The sequence below is a fragment of the Macaca mulatta genome, chromosome 1 (genome assembly GCF_049350105.2).
Source record: "Macaca mulatta isolate MMU2019108-1 chromosome 1, T2T-MMU8v2.0, whole genome shotgun sequence".
Lineage (NCBI taxonomy): Eukaryota > Metazoa > Chordata > Mammalia > Primates > Cercopithecidae > Macaca > Macaca mulatta.
The window spans coordinates 150,389,293-150,409,326 of record NC_133406.1 but is presented as its reverse complement, the minus strand read 5'-3'; the positions used below and the strand labels follow the sequence as shown (position 1 = coordinate 150,409,326).

General features: G+C 37.9%; 1 non-coding gene across 1 annotated transcript; it reads right to left on the bottom strand.

Moving 5' to 3' along the window:
- Positions 1-15,374: 15,374 nt before the first annotated feature.
- On the bottom strand, positions 15,375-15,481 carry LOC114674916 (U6 spliceosomal RNA). Its single transcript, XR_003726013.2, has one exon. It is a non-coding gene; the product is annotated as a U6 spliceosomal RNA (small nuclear RNA).
- Positions 15,482-20,034: the final 4,553 nt, after the last annotated feature.

Here is a 20,034-nt window from a genome sequence, read left to right as displayed (position 1 = left end):
TCTTTCAAAGAATTTGTCCATTTTATGTATGCCAACACATTTAGTGGCATACATTTTCCCTTATTATAAAAGATAATAAGGGAAAAGATAATAAGATTCCCTTATTATCTTTTAAGTATCTGAAAGACCTATAATAATATCTCTTCTTTTTTCCCCTGTTATTGGTTATTTGTGTATGTGGTTTTTCTTTTTAATGGACTTTTTTGAGGAGCAGTTTTAAAGGTTTACCAAAAAATTGAACCAGAAACAGAGTCCCCATATGCCCCCTTATCACTTCACATCAGTTTCCCCTATTACTCATACCTTGCATTAATGTCATTCATTTGTTACAGCAAGGAGCCGATATTGATATATTCTTATTGACTAAAGTTCATAGTTTACATTAGAGGTCACTCTGTATTGTACATTTTTTGGGTTTTGACAAATATATAATGATATATATTCACCATCACCGAGTCATACTGAACAATTTCACTCTCCTAAAAATTCCCTGCACTCTACCTACTTATGCCTACTTTTCTCCTCCCAGACCCTTGGCAACCACAGGCCTTTCTACTGTCTTTATAGCTTTATCTTTTCCAGGATGTCATATAGTAGGAAGCACACAATATGTAGCCTTTTCCAGATTGGCTTCTTTCACTTAGCAATATGCATTTAAGGTTTCTTTATGTCTTTTTGTAGCTTGATAGCTCATTTTCTTTTCTTAATTTTTTCTTTTGAGGGCCTTATCAATGTTATTAATCATTTCAAAGAAAAAACTTTTGCTCTTGTTTCTCTACTTTGTACTTCACTGTGATCAAAGAGTATGCTACATATAATTTTGTTTCTTTGATGCTTATGGAGATTTCACTTTATGGCCCAGAATACGGTTTCTTTTGGTGGATGTTTTGCTTGTACTCAAAAAGAATGTTTATTCTGCTCCGGTTGTGTGACAAAGTCTATTAATGTCACATAGGGTAAGTTTGATAGGGTTGTTTGAGTTTTCCATATATTTGCCTTTTCTTTTCTACTTGTTTTATTAGTTCCTGAGAAAGAATTATTAAAGTCTCCAACTGTAATTGTGTGCTTATTGATTTCTTATTTTAGTTCAGCCAGGTTTTGCTCTATTAGAAGCTCTGTTGTTAGTTACATATACATTGAATATTGTTATGCCTATTAATGAGTGGACCCATTTATTACTCTCAAATATCCTTCTTTATTTCCAGTAATACCTCTTGTTTTGAATTCCATTTTGTCTGATATTATTATAGCCATACCAGCTTTTGCCAGTTTACATTTGCATGGTGTATCTGGTTCTATCCTTTTGCCTTCAACTATCTGTGTCTTTATACTTCCACTGTGTCTTTTGTAGTTGTATCTTTTTCCCTCTTTTATCCAGTTTGACATTCTGTCACTTTCAATTGTTTTATGTATCAATATACATTTAATATAATTATTCTTATTCCTGGGTTTAAGTCTAGCATTTTGCTGTTTCTTTTCTACTTGTTCCCTCTGTTCTTTGTTCCTTTTTTTCTAGCTTCTTTTGCACCACTCAGGTATTTTTATTATTTCATTTGTCTCTTCTATTAACGCTTAGTTGTACTACTTCGTTTATTTATTTTTGGTGATTACCTTAGGTATTACAATGTATCCTTAATTCATTGTAGTCTGTCTTAAATTAATATTATACCATTTCATGTTTAAGAAACTTAAAATAGTATATGTTCATTTATTGCCCTCCCTTCCTTTCCACAACTGTTATATGTATGAGGTGTATTATTAACATTTATTAACATGTTGTTAACCCTAAAATACTTTATTATAATTTTTGTTATTTAATGAAATTGAAGAACGAAGATCATTCATTATGTTTTCCCCAAATTTAAGCATTTTCTGTTTTTCGTTTCCTCCTGTACATTTGTTTTTCCATCTGGTATTCTTTCTCTTCAGCCTCATGAACTTTTTTTACATTTCTTGTAATACAGATCTGCTGACTACGAGTTACCTCTACTTTTGTTTCTCTGAAAAATCTTTATTTCATCATTAGTTTTGATATACATATTTCCACTGGATATAGAATTCTAAGTTGATAGTTTTTTATTTTATCTCAGCAATTTAGTGATGTTATTCACTATCTTCTGACTTGGATTATTTCTAGTCAGAAGTCTGAAATTATTCTTATTGCTGTTCTCCTGTAATGTGTTTTTTTCCAGATGATTTTAAGATTTTCATTTTACCAGTTTTTTCCTGCAATTTGACTATAATGTATATTGACATCATTTTCTTTGTATTTCCCTGCTTAAGGCTGGTTGAAGTTCTACTTGCTTTTGTGAGTTTATGATTTTCATCAAATTTTTGAAAAACTTTGGTCATTTTTTTTTCAAATAGTTTTTTGCCCCTTCTCTCACCCCTCTTATTTTCAAACTCTAACTACATGTATGCCTTTTTTGACACATTTAATTTTGTTTTGTGGAGAATAATTACTTATCTATATATTTGTTTCTTCAGCTAGGATAGAACTTTTGAGAAACCAGGGGCTTGTCTTATTTTTCTATATGCTCATAACTTCACATTAACATATACATGGGGAAAGCTCAAAATATCTTTGTAGAATTAATGAAAAAATGAATGATAGTAATGACCATTTATTGATGGCTTACCACGTGCTACATACTATTTTAGCTACTTTCATGTGAATTAGTAATCTCTAGCTCACAACAGTCTTGAGAATAAATAATATATATTTAATTTTATAGAGGAGTAACCAAAGGCTCAGAGCTCTCCAAACTTGCTCAAGTTTACATAGTTCACAAGTGAGGAGCTGGAATTGAAACTGGCATGTATCTGTGTGATAAAGGGGAAAGGAGAAAATGCACAGCATTGTCTTACACTGGTAGGCTTGATTCTTCCTCTCATCCTGTATCATCATTCATTAATGAGAGTAAAATAAACTGTGGGCAACACCAGGAATTGAAGAAGCAGATGGCAAGATGGCCTTGAGCTGAATGGGACGGACATGCCCAGCAGGGGTGTACTCCAACTGAGATGGGAAGAGAGAGGGCAAGGCTGGGGCAGGTGCCCCATTTTCACCTACTCATGCAGTTTAAGAAGATGGCAACAAACAGCCTTCCTAGTGACACCAGGAAGCTTGTTAGCTGCTGTTTCTTACCTATTTTGGTCTCTGCAAAATTGATCAATTTTGGCCTCCACTGGGAGCAACTTGCAAGGGCTTAGAAGGAAAGAATATTGCATATGAATTCTCAGAGAAAACACTTCCAGGCACACCATCAAGGTAAATATAAGAGCAGCATTCTGAGTTTATTTTCTATTCTGTGCTTCTTGTGATCCTGGTAATTTCTGTTTAGGAAAGGGGTTATCTCTTCCCTTAAGAAGAAAATGAAGATTAGCTAATTATTTTATTATTTTTTAATGTTTATTTCATGTTTTTGTTGATCTGTTTAAAGTCTATATTTATCTCTCCATATCTTCTATTTATTCATTGATCTTGTTATCTAGCTAGCATCTGCCTCTCTTTGCAACTGTTAAAATTTATTCTAGTTTTTGGAAATCTTCAGTATCCCCATTCCAATTTATGGCATTTTTAATGTAGCTTGTTAGTGTACATTTTGGACAATGTTAACATAATTTCAGGTATTGAGGACAAGTGAGGAATCTGCTTAAGTCCTTAGGAGAAGCTAAAAAGACTATTAACAACCCAAGTCCATAAAAAACATCTGTTCCAGTCATGCTGGTGATTTTTTATTAGTCCTTCAAATCCATAACAAAGATCTCCAGAGCAAGACAAATGTTCTAGTGGAGTGCAATTTCCAATTTCTTAGCTAACCTGATTTTGTTGATTCATACATATGCATGATTCAGTGCTGTTCCTGCATACAAAAAAAAAAAAAAAAAAAAAAAAAAAAAAAAAAGAACGAAACAGGAGGAAAGAAAAATTCTTTGGGGCTCTACTCCTTTTTATATTATTTATATTCCTTGAAATGCCCTTGAAATTTCATTTGCTGAGGGAAGCTAAACAAATAATTGCATACTAAAAGGGAAATGAGACTAGCAAGCCAGATAATTTGTAACATCAAACATTCTTATTTCATGGTTAATATTTTCTCTGTGAGGAAACAAGAGGAGTAAACAGACTGATTTATCTTAAATGCAATAACTAATAGCAATGCCAAATGCATGAAGTGAAAATACCTTGGGATATACTTTCCCAGTTCTCTTCCATCATAGCTGAATGCAATATGCTTTAACAATAATAGGAGTCACGTTTGTCCTATTTCCCCTGATCTCTAAAGAAGGATGCCAATGCAGTAGTAATGCACCTTGCATGTCTTTGTGGCTACCAACATTTTGTTGTTGGTGTTGGGGTCTATTACATACTTTGAAAAGTTTTTCTGAAAACAAACTTGACAGTACTTTGAGGCCAATGTAATGAGACAGACATCAAGACTTCATTTGAAATTGATCATGACCACCAACAGAAGGAGTGGGTAAACTTATCAGGTGTTATTTGGAATTCATAGCATTGTTCTCTGTAGGAAGCCAGAAAGGCAGTGTGGGGATGAAACTTAATTTCTCTGACATGACATTCATTGTCTTCAAATCCACCATCAGTAGAGTTTGCATGGTGAGACACAATTCTCATTGACTACCAACTGAGAAATGACTGAAAATGAGGTATACGGTAATTTAAATGAGTAGGTTTGAATTAGGGAACAGAGTTAGGTCCAGTTTCAGCTTAGTGGACTGACTATATTTCTGTTTTCAATTAGGTTTCTCCTAAGAAGGAACTATATTTTAACACTCAAACTTCATGGTAAAATTGGGGTTCTGAGTGCTAAAAAGAATATTAAGAAAGGGGTCAATCTACTTCTGGATATTGACATTTGGTCCTAAATCCTATTCTAATCAGAAAATAGAAGAATTTTAGAGGTGGAAAAGATAGAAGAAAAATTGGGACAGAGAAAGGAGGGGTATGAGAGTTATAAGGTTGCCAGGCTACTAGGCTTCCAAGCATCTTCCTAGACCCAAACCTTTTTTTCCACTTGGGTCTTGGAACTCAGTTGCTTCACTCTCCTTTGTCACTTTTATCACCCACTGTGTACAGATTGTATACTTTCTTTCCAAAATTCACACGTCTGGCTAATTATTTTCACACTTACCTCCTCATACCCATTGGCCAACGTTCCCTGGTGCCCCTTCCTTTTGTGCCATCAGAGACAAGCCCATACATTCTTTATATTTTAAGGGCTCTACTGCTACTCCTTGCTGGAAGTCATGGGCATAACATGACTATATAGAAGAATGTACCTTAGAAATGTTTATAACACTGTCAACCTAAAATAACAACAGAGAGAGTGGTTCTCAAAATAAATGAATTTATTTGGGAATGAATGACAGGGAATTATAATTTGGGATATGCAGTCTGTCACTAATTATAGGTGCATCTGGAGAGGCTGGAGCAAGAGGAAACTTCTAAAGGCAAAATAAGGAGGGTTACATAATTTGTTTTGAGACAATTACCCTTGTCTACACAGATCAATAATGATGGTGGCACCAGTCCAAGGTTCACTAGGTAGTTGCTGGGCAGATGTCCTCACAGAAGTATTCTTTCTGTTAAGGTTGCAGTGGTTTTTGGGCAAGGTTGTGGTTTTCATTGTCCTTGTAATAGGTTTTAGCCTAGATGGGTACGTGAGGGTCCCTCCTTTGTGACCTCTCAACTCCATTTTGTTAATGTTTGGCATAAATTACTCCATTTTGATTCTAACAACTTCCACAGGACCGAAGGGCAAAAAGAATAGAGGAAAAGGATTATATAGAAAAGAAAGAGGTAGAACTCTACAGAAACAAAGTTAATTATCTTCCAGGAATTCTTACTTTCTAGGAGCACTCTAATTAATGTGAAATACATGTGACACATATTATGTTTTAGTCATCAAAATCCTCTGTAGAGCCCTGAAATACGAATACCTGATCAGTATGCAAGAGGTTGTAGAGCTAATGGTTAAGACCTTGGACTCTGGAGCCAAACTGCCTGTATTTTTTTTTTTTTTTTTTGAGACAGAGTCTCACTTTGTCACCCAGGTTGGAGTGCAGTGGCACGATCTCGGCTCACTGCAACCTCCCCGCCGGGCTCAAGCAATCCTCATGCCTCAGCTTCCCAAGTAGCTGGGATTACAGGTATGCGCCATCATGCCTGGCTGATTTTTTATATTTTTAGTAGAGATGGGATTTCACCATATTGGCCAGGATGGTCTCCAACTCCTGGTCTCAGGTGATCTGCCCACCTTGGCCTCCCAAAGTGCTGGGATTACAGGTATGAGCCACCACGCCCAGCCCCAAACTGCCTGTATTTGAACCTGGTTCTGCCACATAGTTATCTTAGTACATGTCTCCTCATCTAAAGTATTGGGGCTAACAACTGGAAGGACTAAATGAGTTTGTATTATAGCTTAGAATAGTGCCTGGCCTGAAGTAAGCATCACGTAGGTATTTTCTGTTATTATTACTCTTTTAAAAGATGCTATATGGATTTCTGGAGAAGGAAGGTTTGTCTCTACTTGGACTTTGTTGTTCAGCTCCTTATATATCCTAGTCATTGTGGTGACTGGACTCTTGCCATAATCCTGGCTTGAGTTTCAGATTGCTCTTGGCCACTCCAATCTATGTTAGGTTTTATTTTCTTGAGTAACTTATTTGGATCTTTCAGCAGGCTCTGGTAGAGCCCAATTACATGAGATGATTTACACAAATGAGGCTAAAACAAAAGTTGAGCAAACTTGCAGATCTGCCATAGGGCTTCACGATAGTGGACCTTGGTCTATAGTTCCTGCCTCCCATTAAAAGACTGATTAGGAACCTCCACTGAGCACATCGGGCTCCCATTTCCATCTAATCAGGCTGTGTGGAAGGCCAGTGAACTTTTCCTTCATCATGGCCCCTCTTCCCACTATGGTTCTTGGAGAAAGGAGATTGCCAATACAAATCCTACTTTGTATGTGTTCTGAGCTTTTCCTCCATTAACCCACGGCCTATTAAAGCCGAAGCTACAAACGTCATGGAGGTGCTTTCCTATCTTAGCAAATACAACCTGACCTATGATGATTTTACTCATTTTTCCTTTCAGTTAAGCTATAAGTTGAAAAGATTAAAACAAATTATCCAGCATTTTATGTGCTTTTTTCTGGAAAGATTTTAGCTTGACACATTATTGAAATGAAAGTCTTAGTTCCTGAATTTTCAATTAGCAATCATATTATTAGCTTTTTCTCATAAAAATAAGCATAATTAGACCAGGCGTGGTGGCTTACGCCTGTAATCCCAGCACTTTGGGAGGTTGAGGTGGGTGGATCTCAAGACCATTCTGGCTAAAAAATGGTGAAACCCCGTCTCTACTAAAAATACAAAAATTTAGCTGGGCGTGGTGGTGGGGGCCTGTAGTCCCAGCTACTCGGGAGGCTGAAGCAGGAGAATGGCCTGAACCCAGGAGGCGGAGCTTGCAGTGAGCAGAGATCGCACCATTGCACTCCAGGCTGGGTGACAGTGCGAGACTCTGTCTCAAAATACATAAATAAATATAAATAAAATAAACATAATTCTTAAAAAATTGCATATTATTTCATTTATAGCTATCCCATAGTATTAGAAGTTTGATGCGCTAGTCCCTCCAGTAGAAAACAGGCACAAGTAGCCATGTAGGGAACACAGCACCCTATCAATTAGGTCCTGTAAGTCCCAGAATTCAGAAGTATCTGGAGAAGTTAGCTTTAAGAGAGAGACAGGGATCTGAGACCTCCCATTTTCCTGGTATTGGATGCTTCTGTTGGAATAACTGAGTTTGTAAGGTGAATTTCAAGGTGCTCAACTAGGCACCTGCCTGGAAGTTTTAGGTAGGCCTGTCTCACAAATCCATTTATGGTAGAATGGAGAATCCAAGAGAGTGCAGGTCTTGATTCTGGTACAGCTCATACACATATCATAAAGAAACAGAGAGGAAGTCTGGTCTTTTCCTAAGAACCTGAGTGTAAGAAAGAATGGAACATGTTTCCTGTCAACCCAACTGTGTGGTACATGACTAATAGATGTGACAGTCTCTGAAATTTCTTTCTGGGAAAGGAACAAGTAAGGAGTGAAGGAATTGTTTAATATATTTTCCTTGCTGGTATTTCCCAAATGGGGAGATGAACAGAAGTAATCTGGGCTATAAGGTGAGGTGAGAGCATGGAGATAGCAATAGTGTTGCTCCCTACACATAATTTATATAACTCTTCTTTTATTGTCAGACATTTAGGTTATTTCCAATTGTTTATACTATGGTGAACATATTTGCACGTACTTCTTTGACCATATCTTGGATTATCTCCTTAGGGTAGGCTTCTAATGTGGACTCAGGGTTCCATAAGAAGAGCAAAGGCTCTTGTGTGTACTATGGAAGTGTATTTCACAATGGTGGAACACTGATTCATACTCAACCAAAGTGGTGTTACCACACTGTGCCAGCACTGAGAATAATAATTAAGGAAGATTTCAACAAACAGATTGATAAATAATGGCGTTTAATTGTTTTAACTTACATTTCTTTTATTACAAGCAACGGTGTACAATTTTTGTCTTTATAAGACATTTATATTGTTTGTGTCCTCTGCTGATTTTTTGGTGCATTTGTGTTTTTTCTCTTGTCATAAGATAAATTTTATGTTGTAAGATGACAATCTTTTTCCATATTTGCTGGAAGTATGGTTCCCCAGTTAGCTCTCTGCCTTTCAATTGTTTTTAGAGTAGTGTGGTAGATATTGCTATTTTCTACCTAAATTTGTTCTCTTTTTCCTATAGTCAATTATAGCTAAGCATGTGGCTACCTAACTAGGGACAACCTGTTCCAACCCTCCTTGTAGTTAAATGGAGCCAGGCAATGTTTTGGCAATGCAATGTAAGCAGAAGTAATGGTTACCATTGTCTGACTATATCAGTGGAGTAGAAGTGCTTACTTCATACTCTTCCTTCTACACTTTTACCAGCTGGAAACCCAGAGGAGATACTGGCACAGCTTTAACCATACAGGCAAAAAGAATGCCCTAGGAGACAGCAGAGCAAGAAATTGGAAAGAACTTGGGTGATCATAAATGGCACACCCTGAACTCTTGGGAAAGAGCCCATAAACTGCTTGTTCTTTAAACCATCTGCTATAGACTAATGTGTTCTCTTGAAATTCATATGTTGAAATCTTAACCTCTAATGGTGCTGAGAGGTAAGGTCTTTGGTAAGTGAATGGGTTATGAGGGTGGAACCCTCATAAATAAGATTAATGAACTGATAAAAGAAGTCCCAGAAATAGCTTCCTTACCTCTTCTACCATGCTAGGTTACAGTGAGAAGACAACTGCCTATGAACTAGAATAGTGGGCCTTCATCAGCCACCAAATCTGCCAGCTCCTTGCTCTTGGACTTCCAAGCTTCTATAAAAGTAAGAAATAAATTTCTGTTGTATATAAGCCATACAGTTTATGATATTCTGTTATAGCAGCAAGAGTGGACTAAGACACTATCATGCTGTTGACACTTTGTTATAGTAGCCTACACTTACCCTAATGTCTTTGTCAAACAGAGGTTAGCTTTTTTTTTTCTTTCTTTCTTTTTTAAAAAAAATACAGAATGGGCTCGTTCCAAGACGGCCGAATAGGAACAGCTGTGTCTGCAGCTCCCAGCGTGATCAATGCAGAAGATGGGTGATTTCTGCATTTTCAACTGAGCTCTGAAGAGAGCAGTGGTTCTCCCAGCATGGGATTTGAGCTCTGAGAATGGACAAACTGCCTCCTCAAGTGGGTCCCTGACCCCCGAATAGCCTAACTGGGAGACACCTCCCAGTAGGGGCTGACTGACACCTCATGCAGCCGAGTGCCCCTCTGGGACAGAGCTTCCAGAGGAAGGATCAGGCAGCAATATTTACTATTCTGCAATATTTGCTGTTCTGCTATATTTGCCTCTGCTGGTGATACCCAGGCAAACAGGATCTGGAGTGGAACTCCAGTAAACTCCAATCGACTTGCAGCTGAGGGATCTGTCTGTTAGAAGAAAAAACTAACAAACAGAAAGTAATAGCATCAACATCAACATCAACAAAAAGGACATCCACACCAAAACCCCATCTGTAGGTCACCAACATCAAAGACCAAAGGTAGATAAAACCAAAAAGATGGGGAGAAACCAGAGCAGAAAAGGTGAAAATTCTAAAAACCAGAGTGCCTCTTCTCCTCCTAAGGATCGTAGCTCCTTGCCAGGAATGGAACACAGCTGGACAGAGAATGAGTTTGACGAGTTGACACAAGTAGGCTTCAGAAGTTTGGTAATAACAAACTTCTCCAAGCTACAGGAGCACGTTCTCACCCATCACAAGAAAACTAAAAACCTAGAAAAAAGGTTAGAAGAATGACTAACTAGAATAAACAGTGTACAGAAGACCATAAATGACCTGATGGAGCTGAAAACCATAGCACGAGAACTTTGTGATGCATGCACAAGCTTCAATAGCTGATCTGATCAAGTGGAAGAAAGGATATCAGCGATTGAAGATCAAATTAATGAAATAAAGCAGGAAGAGGAGTTTAGAGAAAAAAGAGTAAAAAGAAACGAACAAAGCCTCCAAGAAATATGGGACTATGTGAAAAAACCAAATCTATGTTTGATTGGTGGACCTGAAAGTGATGGGGAGAATGGAGCCGAGTTGGAAAACACTCTTCAGGATATCATCCAGGAGAACTTCCCCAATATAGCAAGGCAGGCCAACATTCAAATTCAGGAAATACAGAGAATGCCACAAAAATACTCCTTGAGAAGAGCAACCCCAAGACACATAATTGTCAGATTCACCAAGGTTGAAATGAAGGAAAAAACGTTAAGAGCAGCGAGAGAGAAAGGTTGGGTTACCCACAAAGGGAAGCCCATCAGACTAACAGCAGATCTCTTGGCAGAAACCCCATGAGCCAGAAGATAATGGGGACCAATATTCAACATTCTTAAAAAAAAAAAGAGTTTTCAACCCAGAATTTCATATCCAGCCAAACTAAGCGTCATAAGTGAAAGAAATGAAATCCTTTACAGACAAGCAAATGCTGAGAGATTTTGTCACCACAGGCCTGCCTTACAAGAGCTCCTGAAGGAAGCACTAAACATGGAAAAGAACAACCAGTACCAGCCACTGCAAAAACATGCCAAATTGTAAAGACCATTGATGCTAGGAAGAAACGGCATCAATTAATGGGCAAAATAACCAGCTAACATCATAATGACAGGATCAAATTCACACATAACAATATTAACCTTAAATGTAAATAGGCTAAATTCACCAATTAAAGGACAGACTGGCAAATTGGATAAAGCATCAAGACCAATCACAATCAGTGTGCTGAATCTAGGAGACCCATCTCATGTGCAGAGACACACATAGGCTCAAAATAAAGGGATGGAGGAAGATCTACCAAGCAAATGGAAAACAAACAAACAAACAAACAAAAAACAAACAAACAAAAAAACCAGGGGTTACAATCTTAGTCTCTGATAAAACAGATTTTAAACCAACAAAGATCAAAAGAGACAAAGAAGGCCATTACATAACAGCAAAGGGATCAATTCCACAAAAAGAGCTAACTATCCTAATTGTATATGTACCCAACACAGGAGCACCCAGATTCGTAAAGCAAGTCCTTAGAGACCTACAAAGAGTCTTAGACTCCCACACAATAAAATGGGAGACTTTCACAGCCCACTGTCAATATTAGACAGATCAACGAGACAGAAAGTTAACAAGGATATCCAGGACTTGCACTCAGCTCCGCACCAAGCAGACCTAATAGACATCTACAGAACTCTGCACCCCAAACAACGGAATATACATTTTTCTCAGCACCCCATTGAACTTATTCCAAAATTGACCACATAGTTGAAACTAAAGCACTCTTCAGCAAATGTAAAAGAACAGAAATCACAACAAAATGTCTCTCAGACCACAGTGCAATCAAATTAGAACACAGGATTAAGAAAGTCACTCAAAACTGCACAACTACATGGAAACTGAACAAACTGCTCCTGAATGACTACTGGGTACATAACAAAATAAAGGGAGAAATAAAGATGTTCTTTGAAACTAAGGAGAACAAAGACACAACATACCAGAATCTCTGGGACACATTTAAAGCAGTGTGTACAGGGAAATGTATAGCACTAAGTGCCCACAAGAGAAAGCAGGAAAGATCTAAAATTGACACCCTAACATCACAATTAAAAGAACTAGAGAAGCAAGGGCAAACGAATTCAAAAGCTGGCAGGAGGCAAGAAATAACTAAGATCAGAGCAGAAGTAAAGGAGATAGAGACACAAAAAACACTTTAAAAAATCAATGAATCCAGGAACTGGTTTTTTGAAAAGATCAACAAAATTGACAGACCGCTAGCAAGACTAATAAACAAGAAAAGAGAGAAGAATCAAATAGATGCAATAAAAAAATGATAAAGGGGATATCACTACCGACCCCACAGAAATACAAACTACCATCAGAGAATACTATAAACACCTCTACACAAATAAACTAGAAAATCTAGAAGAAATGGATAAATTCCTGGACACATACACCCTCCCAAGACTAAACCAGGAAGAAGTTGAATCTCTGGATAGACCAATAACAGGCTCTGAAATTGAGGTAATAATTAATAGCTTACCAACCAAAAAAAAGCCCAGGACCAGAAGGATTCACAGCAAAATTCTACCAGAGGTACAAGGAGGAGCTGGTACCATTCCTTCTGAAACTATTCCAATCAATAGAAAAAGAGGAAATCCTCCTTAACTCATTTTATGAGGCCAGCATCATCCTGATACCAAAGCCTGGCAGAGACACAACAAAATAAGAGAATTTTAGACCAATGTCCCTGATGAACATTGATGCAGAAATCCTCAATAAAATACTGGCAAACTAATCCAGCAGCACATCAAAAAGATTATCCACCAAGATCAAGTTGCCTTCACCCCTGGGATGCAAGGCTAGTTCAACATATGCAAAGCAATAAACGTAATCCGTCACATAAACAAAACCAACGACAAAAATCACGATTATCTCAATAGATGCAGCAAAGGCCTTCGACAAAATTCAACACCTCTTCATGCTGAAAACTCTCAAGAAACCAGGTATTGACGGAACGTATCTCAAAATAATAAGAGCTATTTATGACAAACCCACAGCCAATATCATACTGAATGGGCAAAAGCTGGAAGCATTCCCTTTGAAAACCAGCACAAGACAAGGATGCCTTCTCTCACCACTCCTATTCAATGTAGTGTTGGAAGTTCTGGCCAGAGCAATCAGGCAAAATAAAGAAATAAAAGGTATTCAATTAGGAAAAGAGGAAGTCAAATTGTCCCTGTTTGCAGGTGGCATGATTGTATATTTAGAAAATCCCATCATCTCAGCCCCAAATCTCCTTAAGCTGATAAGCAACTTCAGCATAGTCTCAGGATACAAAATCAATGTGCAAAAATCACAAGCATTCCTATACACCAATAAGAGACAAAAAGAGAGTCAAATCATGAGTGAACTCCCATTCACAATTGCTACAAAGAGAATGAAATACTTAGGAATCCAACTTACCAGGGTTGTGAAGGACCTCTTCAAGAAGAACTATGAACCACTGCTCAATGAAATAAGAGAGAACACAAACAAATGGAAAAACATTCCATGCTCATGGATAGGAAGAATCAATATCATGACAATGGCCATCCTGCCCAAAGTAATTTATAGATTCAGTGCTATCCCTATCAAACTACCATTCACTTTCTTCATAGAATTAGGAAGAACTACTTTAAAGTTCATATGGAACCAAAAAAGAGCCTGTATAGCCAAGGCAATCCTAAGCAAAAAAGAACAAAGCTGGAGGCACCATGCTACCTGACTTCAAACTATACCACAAGACTATAGTAACTAAAACAGCATGGTACTTGTACCAAAACAGATACATAGACCAATGGAACAGAACAGAGGCCTCAGAAATAATGCCACATATCTACAACCATCTGATCTTTGACAAACCTGACAAAAAGAAGAAACGGGGAAAGGATTCCCTGTTTAATAAATGGTGCTGGGAAAACTGGCTTGCCATATGTAGAAAGCTGAAACTGGATCCCTTCCTTACACCTATAAAAAATTAATTCAAGATGGATTAAACACTTAAATTTTAGACCTAAAACCATAAAATCCCTAGAAGAAAACCTAGGCAATACCATTCAGGACATAGGCATGGGCAAGGACTTCATGTCTAAAACACCAAAAGCGATGGCAACAAAAGCCAAAATTGACAAATGGGATCTAATTAAACTAAAGAGCTTCTGCACAGCAAAAGAAACTATCATCAGAGTGAACAGGCAACTTACAGAATGGGAGAAAATTTTTGCAATCTATCCATCTGTCAAAGAGCTAATATTCAGAATCTACAAGGAACTTAAACAAATTTACAAGAAAAAAAACAAACAACCCCATCAAAAAGTGGGTGAAGGATATGAACAGACACTTCTCAAAGAAGGCATTTATGTGGCCAACAAACATATGAAAAAAGCTCATCATCACTGGTCATTAAGGAAATGCAAATCAAAACCACAATGAGATACCATCTCACGCCAGTTAGAATGGAATGGTGATCATTAAAAAGTCAGAAAACAACAGATGCTGGAGAGGATGTGGAGAAATAGGAATGCTTTTACACTATTGGTGGGAGTGTTGATTTTAGTTCAACCATTGTGGAAGGCAATGTGGCGATTCCTCAAGGATCTAGAACCAAAAATACCATTTGACCCAGCAATCCTATTACTGGGTATATACCCAAAGGATTATAAATCATTCTACTATAAAGACACATGCACACGTATGTTTATTGCAGTACTGTTCACAATAGCAAAGACTTGGAACCAACCCAAATGCCTATCAATGATAGACTGGATAAAGAAAATGTGGTACATATATACCATGGAATATCATGCAGACATAAAAAAGGATGAGTTCTTGTTCTTTGCAGGATCATGGATAAAGCTGGAAACCATCACTCTCAGTGAACTAACACAGGAACAGAAAACCAAACACTGCATGTTCTCACTCATAAGTGTGAACTGAACAATGAGAATATACGAGCACACGGAGAGGAACATCACACACTGGGGCCTGTCATGGGGTGGGGTTGTAGGGGAGGGATAGCATTAGGAGGGATAGCATTGAGGACAGCATTAGGAGAAATACCTAATGTGGATGACGGTTTGATGGGTGCAGCAAACCACTGTGGCACTTGAATACTTATGTAACAAACCCGTGCGTTCTGCACAAGTATCCCAGAACTTAAAGTATAAATATATGTATATGTAGAATGCTTCACAAATTTGCGTCTCAGCCTTGTGCAGGAGCTGTGCTAATCTTCTCTTTACTGTTCCAATTGTAGTATATGTGCTGCCGAAGCCAGCACTAGCTTTTTAAAAAAACTAATAAACTATTTCTTTATGATATTTTGTGTTACTTTTATGTGGAAAATTCTTCCTCAATCCAAGATTTAATAAGTATATATCAATTTGTCTAGCTTTTTTTTGGTATAATTCACGGCATAATTTAATAATTATAGATCTTTAATTCATTTGGAATTGGTTTTGTTGTAACATGAGGTGAAGTGGCACGTATTTTTTTCAATAATGTAACCTCATGTTTTAGCATCAATTATTGAATAATCTCTTTTCTTCATGGATTTATGATGGCTCGTTATATACTTATAAAATTATTATCTTAAAAATATCATTCTCTTGCATGTATTAGCTTTTCTGATAATTGTACAACTAATAAAATGTTTTAATTATTATAACTTAATAGTGTAGCTTGGTAGGTCAAATTTTTTCTTTGAACTTATTTTTCTTTGCTATTTTTTGCTCTTTTTCTTACACAAATTCAAAATCATTTTGTCAAGTTCTTGCTCTTTCACTGCAGACCAAACATAAGTCCCACTAGGATTTTGATTATTATTGCATTAAAACCCCTATATTAATTTGTGCATAATTGATATTTTTACAGTAGTGAGTCTTCTTAGTCAATGATATAACATGCCATTCCATTTATTTTTTATAACTCAATAAAGCTCTATAGTTTTCTTCATACTACTCCATAATTTGTTGTTAATATAAAAATATATTAAGTATATAATTATTGTTTCTAAGATGAATGGTGTCTTTTCCCGTTATGGCTTCTGCATAGTTATTCTGATATATTAGAAAGCTTTGCTTATTGAATGTCCATCTTGTATGTAGGCTGTTTAGTAACTTTGCTTAGTGCTCAGTTTATTTTCAGCTGATGTTTTTTATGCATTTCTTCTGTGTGTGATAGAGTCCCTCAAGTGAATTCCTCATAACCAATGACTTGATTTTATTCGGTGGCAATTCTGCTCTTTACTGCTTGTAATGCAGATCTTACTTCTTTTACTCTGCCTTCTTTAGAATCTTTATGATCCAAGCCAGATCCCTTTCATCTTGGTCTTTAGGGTTAACTGCTTTATTGAAAGTAGTGTTTTGCGTTGTTTCTTAATTTTTAAAGAAATTTTAAAAGAAAAATGATTGTAAACAATTTTTAACAGTCTTTCTTATAATACAGTGATAGGAATCATAGTCTTCCTATAGGAATCTGTATTACAATATGATTTATTTGTTTCAATTTAATGCTCTCTTATGTAACCTAAGTCTGACAAGATTTTTCTTCAGCTTATGTTTATTTTTATGACTGCTTAATAAATAGCACCCTCGTTTTATTTTTGCCCTCTGGGTAGGCTAGGCATTTTGCTTTGGTAAATTTCATTCTACCAACTCTGTCAGTCAGGGTTCCAGCTGGAAACAGATGGTACCCTCTAATTTGGTAATTCGAAAGACACTCTAATAAAAAGACTATTTACAAGGACGTGGATGAGGAGCAGGGAAAACTCACAAAGGATAATGCCAGACTCCAGAGCCAGTGAACCTCAGGTCTGAATGAGTGAGGAAGAAAGTGGTTACCGAAACCCAGGGAAGGAGAGAGAGCTGGGTAGAGGGGGCCTTTCAATTGAGGCTGTGCCAGTGGTTGAGGGACGCTCCTGTAGAACAGGAAATGAATTTGGGAGTAAATAACCAGATCCTATCTCCAGATCTCCTTCTAGAGTTCCCCACTGACCAAATTCAACCACAAGTTAGAGGACAAAGGATTCTTGTCATCCATCAGATCACGCAGGTCAGGCCCTGGGACCTAGACCAGGGTGCAGAAAGGTGTATCTGGAAGGGTAGGCAAATGATAGTACATTAATCAAAGAATCCTTACCTTTTCATTAGTTTAAACATTATTCTCCACTCATTGGCTAAACCTCATTTTGGTGAATATTCTGAATGGAGACCACCCAAGGTCTAGTGTGCATTTCCAGAGGAAGAGGAGGAAAAGAGCCTAGAAGGCTGATTCTTAAGAGGTAGTTGAATGGGACAAAATATCTTTGGGGGTTGCAGAAAAGATGGATAGGTAGCACAAATATGTATGGAACCACTCTCTAGGAAGGCCTAGAAAGCTTCCGCAATGTGGTCTCATACCAGAGCAGTAGTCTAGTTAAAAGACTATGGTTCCAATAAAAATTCAAAGCTTCTCTTGTATATTTCAGTCACTGAAAGAAGTTCAAGTCCATAGACCAATGCAAGGTATGGTAATATCACCCATTGTCTTCCATTGTTTTGCCCAAAAAGACTTGCAGAAATTTCTCACTTAGCCCAAAAAAATTCTTTCCTTTTACCCTTACATTAATCCTTTTGCCACCTCTTTTCTCCAGGCTCCCCGTCCTGTACAATGCCTCCCAATATGCCACATTTCCTTTACCATATAGCCCCTTAGGGCATCATATGGTTTCTTTTATTCTTACTGATTTTCTCTGTAGATTCTTCCAGTATAACTTCTACCTCTCCTTTTCTCAGAACACTAGGGAATGGAGATCAGGTAAACAGGCAAGACCCAAAACCTCTGAGTCACCCAGAAGAAGGGGGCAAGCTGTGAACAAGTTATAACCTTCTCACATCTTCTCTTCTCCTCTCTGTCTTCCTCTTTTCCCCTTACTAGGAAGGTAGAGAAAGAATTTATGAAAAGGCTGTCTACTAATCTGAATTCTTTTGCCAGGTTTTCCCTATGGTGTGTACAGCACTTTGGAATCCCACAGAGGGAAGCACACTCACAGGGAAGCTGCTGCTACTATTATACGTGTATGGTAGAGCTTGCCATCCCTGGAGAATAAGCCTGCAAGGGTGTGTGAGTGCCTCCCCACAGAAGATTTTTAAAGACTAGTTATTCCCTATGAGTGAGGTGTGTACATCTGCAAATTTTCTTTGTTAGGCAAAAGGAGCAGCCAGTGAGAGGGGCCATGGTCTTGACTGTGAGTGAGTAGGTGGTTGTACCTACCGCTCATGATGCCTGGCAAGCACCCCAGGAGCCCCGTCTTGGCCTGTTCCCATGTGGTAATGTGAGGACTCTGAGTGTGCTATTTCCTGTGGTTTTTCAAGGGATATGTGTAGCTGCAGCATTATGTCTGTCCTGGCCTGCCAACCTGATTTCACAGAGTTTTGGAAAAACAGTCCCCTCGGGGAAGTCCATGGTGGTTTTGACATTTGGGATAGAAAATATTTGCCATGCGACCTTTACATTAAAGGACCCATAGCTAGGGACAAACAAAGAGCGTGTTTACCTGTCTCCGTGTGAGCATTTGGGGTGTTGCTCAAAGTGAAATTTTTAAATGGAAAAAGAACAAGGGAGAAATGTAGGGGAAGAGAGAGAGGAGATGAAAGATGAGAAGATACAAATTAGAATGTTCACATCAAGACTTTCATCTGCTGATATATATTTCCTGCTTTGAATTTGGGCCTAGGCAATACTTATTCAGTATGAAAATATGCATTGGCATTGGCCAAGAGCTTTCTTTCTTGAAGATCTCTGCTGAGGCTGGGGAGTTGAAGAGGGGAGTTGGAATTGGAACAGTTTAGATTGTAGTGGCAATGCTCACCTGTTTACCATTTAGTTTTGCCCTCTTTGAGCGTTCGCAAGCAGAACCTCCATCATGAAACCAGTGTTTTTTGATACTGAAGAGATACGAGGTTGGGCAATGATAGGAGGGTTACTCACTTCTCAAGACTTGTGAGGTAAGACAGAGCACCTTGGAATGGGCATGTGACATAACAGTTTTTCCTCTACCAGCTTTCCCACTAGCTTCTAAATTTCTTGAGCATACACTATTTTGTTGATCTTTGCATCCCCCACACAATATTAAGCATCTTTAGGAAGAAGGCACATAAGGAGACTTTGCTGAGTGACAGAATCTATAAAAGAAACATGTCATCCAAGTAGGAAACAAGACAACTTCTTCATGGCTCCTTGGTCTCTCTACATTTTGGCAGAAAGATCTAGAAAGGCAGGAAGTGGAGACCGCAATTAGAGACCACCACCGCTTTCTTATATTTGTGTTCTCAGAGTTGGTCTGGGTTTAGAGGAAAAAGTGAAAGCTGAGGAGAAGCTCTCTAACTTCTGCACTCCTCGTGAGTCCACTTTTATCTATTTTTCATAGTTCTGCACAATATTTATAAAAACAACAATCACCCCTGCCCCCAAACCTTTGGGACTTCTGTTTAAACATGGCAGATTGACCACATGTATTTCTCTTCTCTTCCACTTGAATGTCTCTATTCATATAATATGCAAATAACAAAAACAAAATTTCATAAACCCACAGGGACAAAGAAGCAGGAAGGGAGGCACAAGCAGACAAGAAGTGGCTAAGACATTTCTGGAAGGTAGGAAGTCGGTGGAGGGTAGTGAATGATTCGGCAGGGCAGAGGAAGTTAAAACACAAGTGCTAATAGTATTAACAACACATGAATGAATTTATCTGACAAAATCCTAGAAAAAAATCAGAATTGGACACCAGCTGTCACATAATGCGGTGAAAAAATCAGGAGATGAAGCAGAAATCAGGAGAATTCGTGGAAGCTT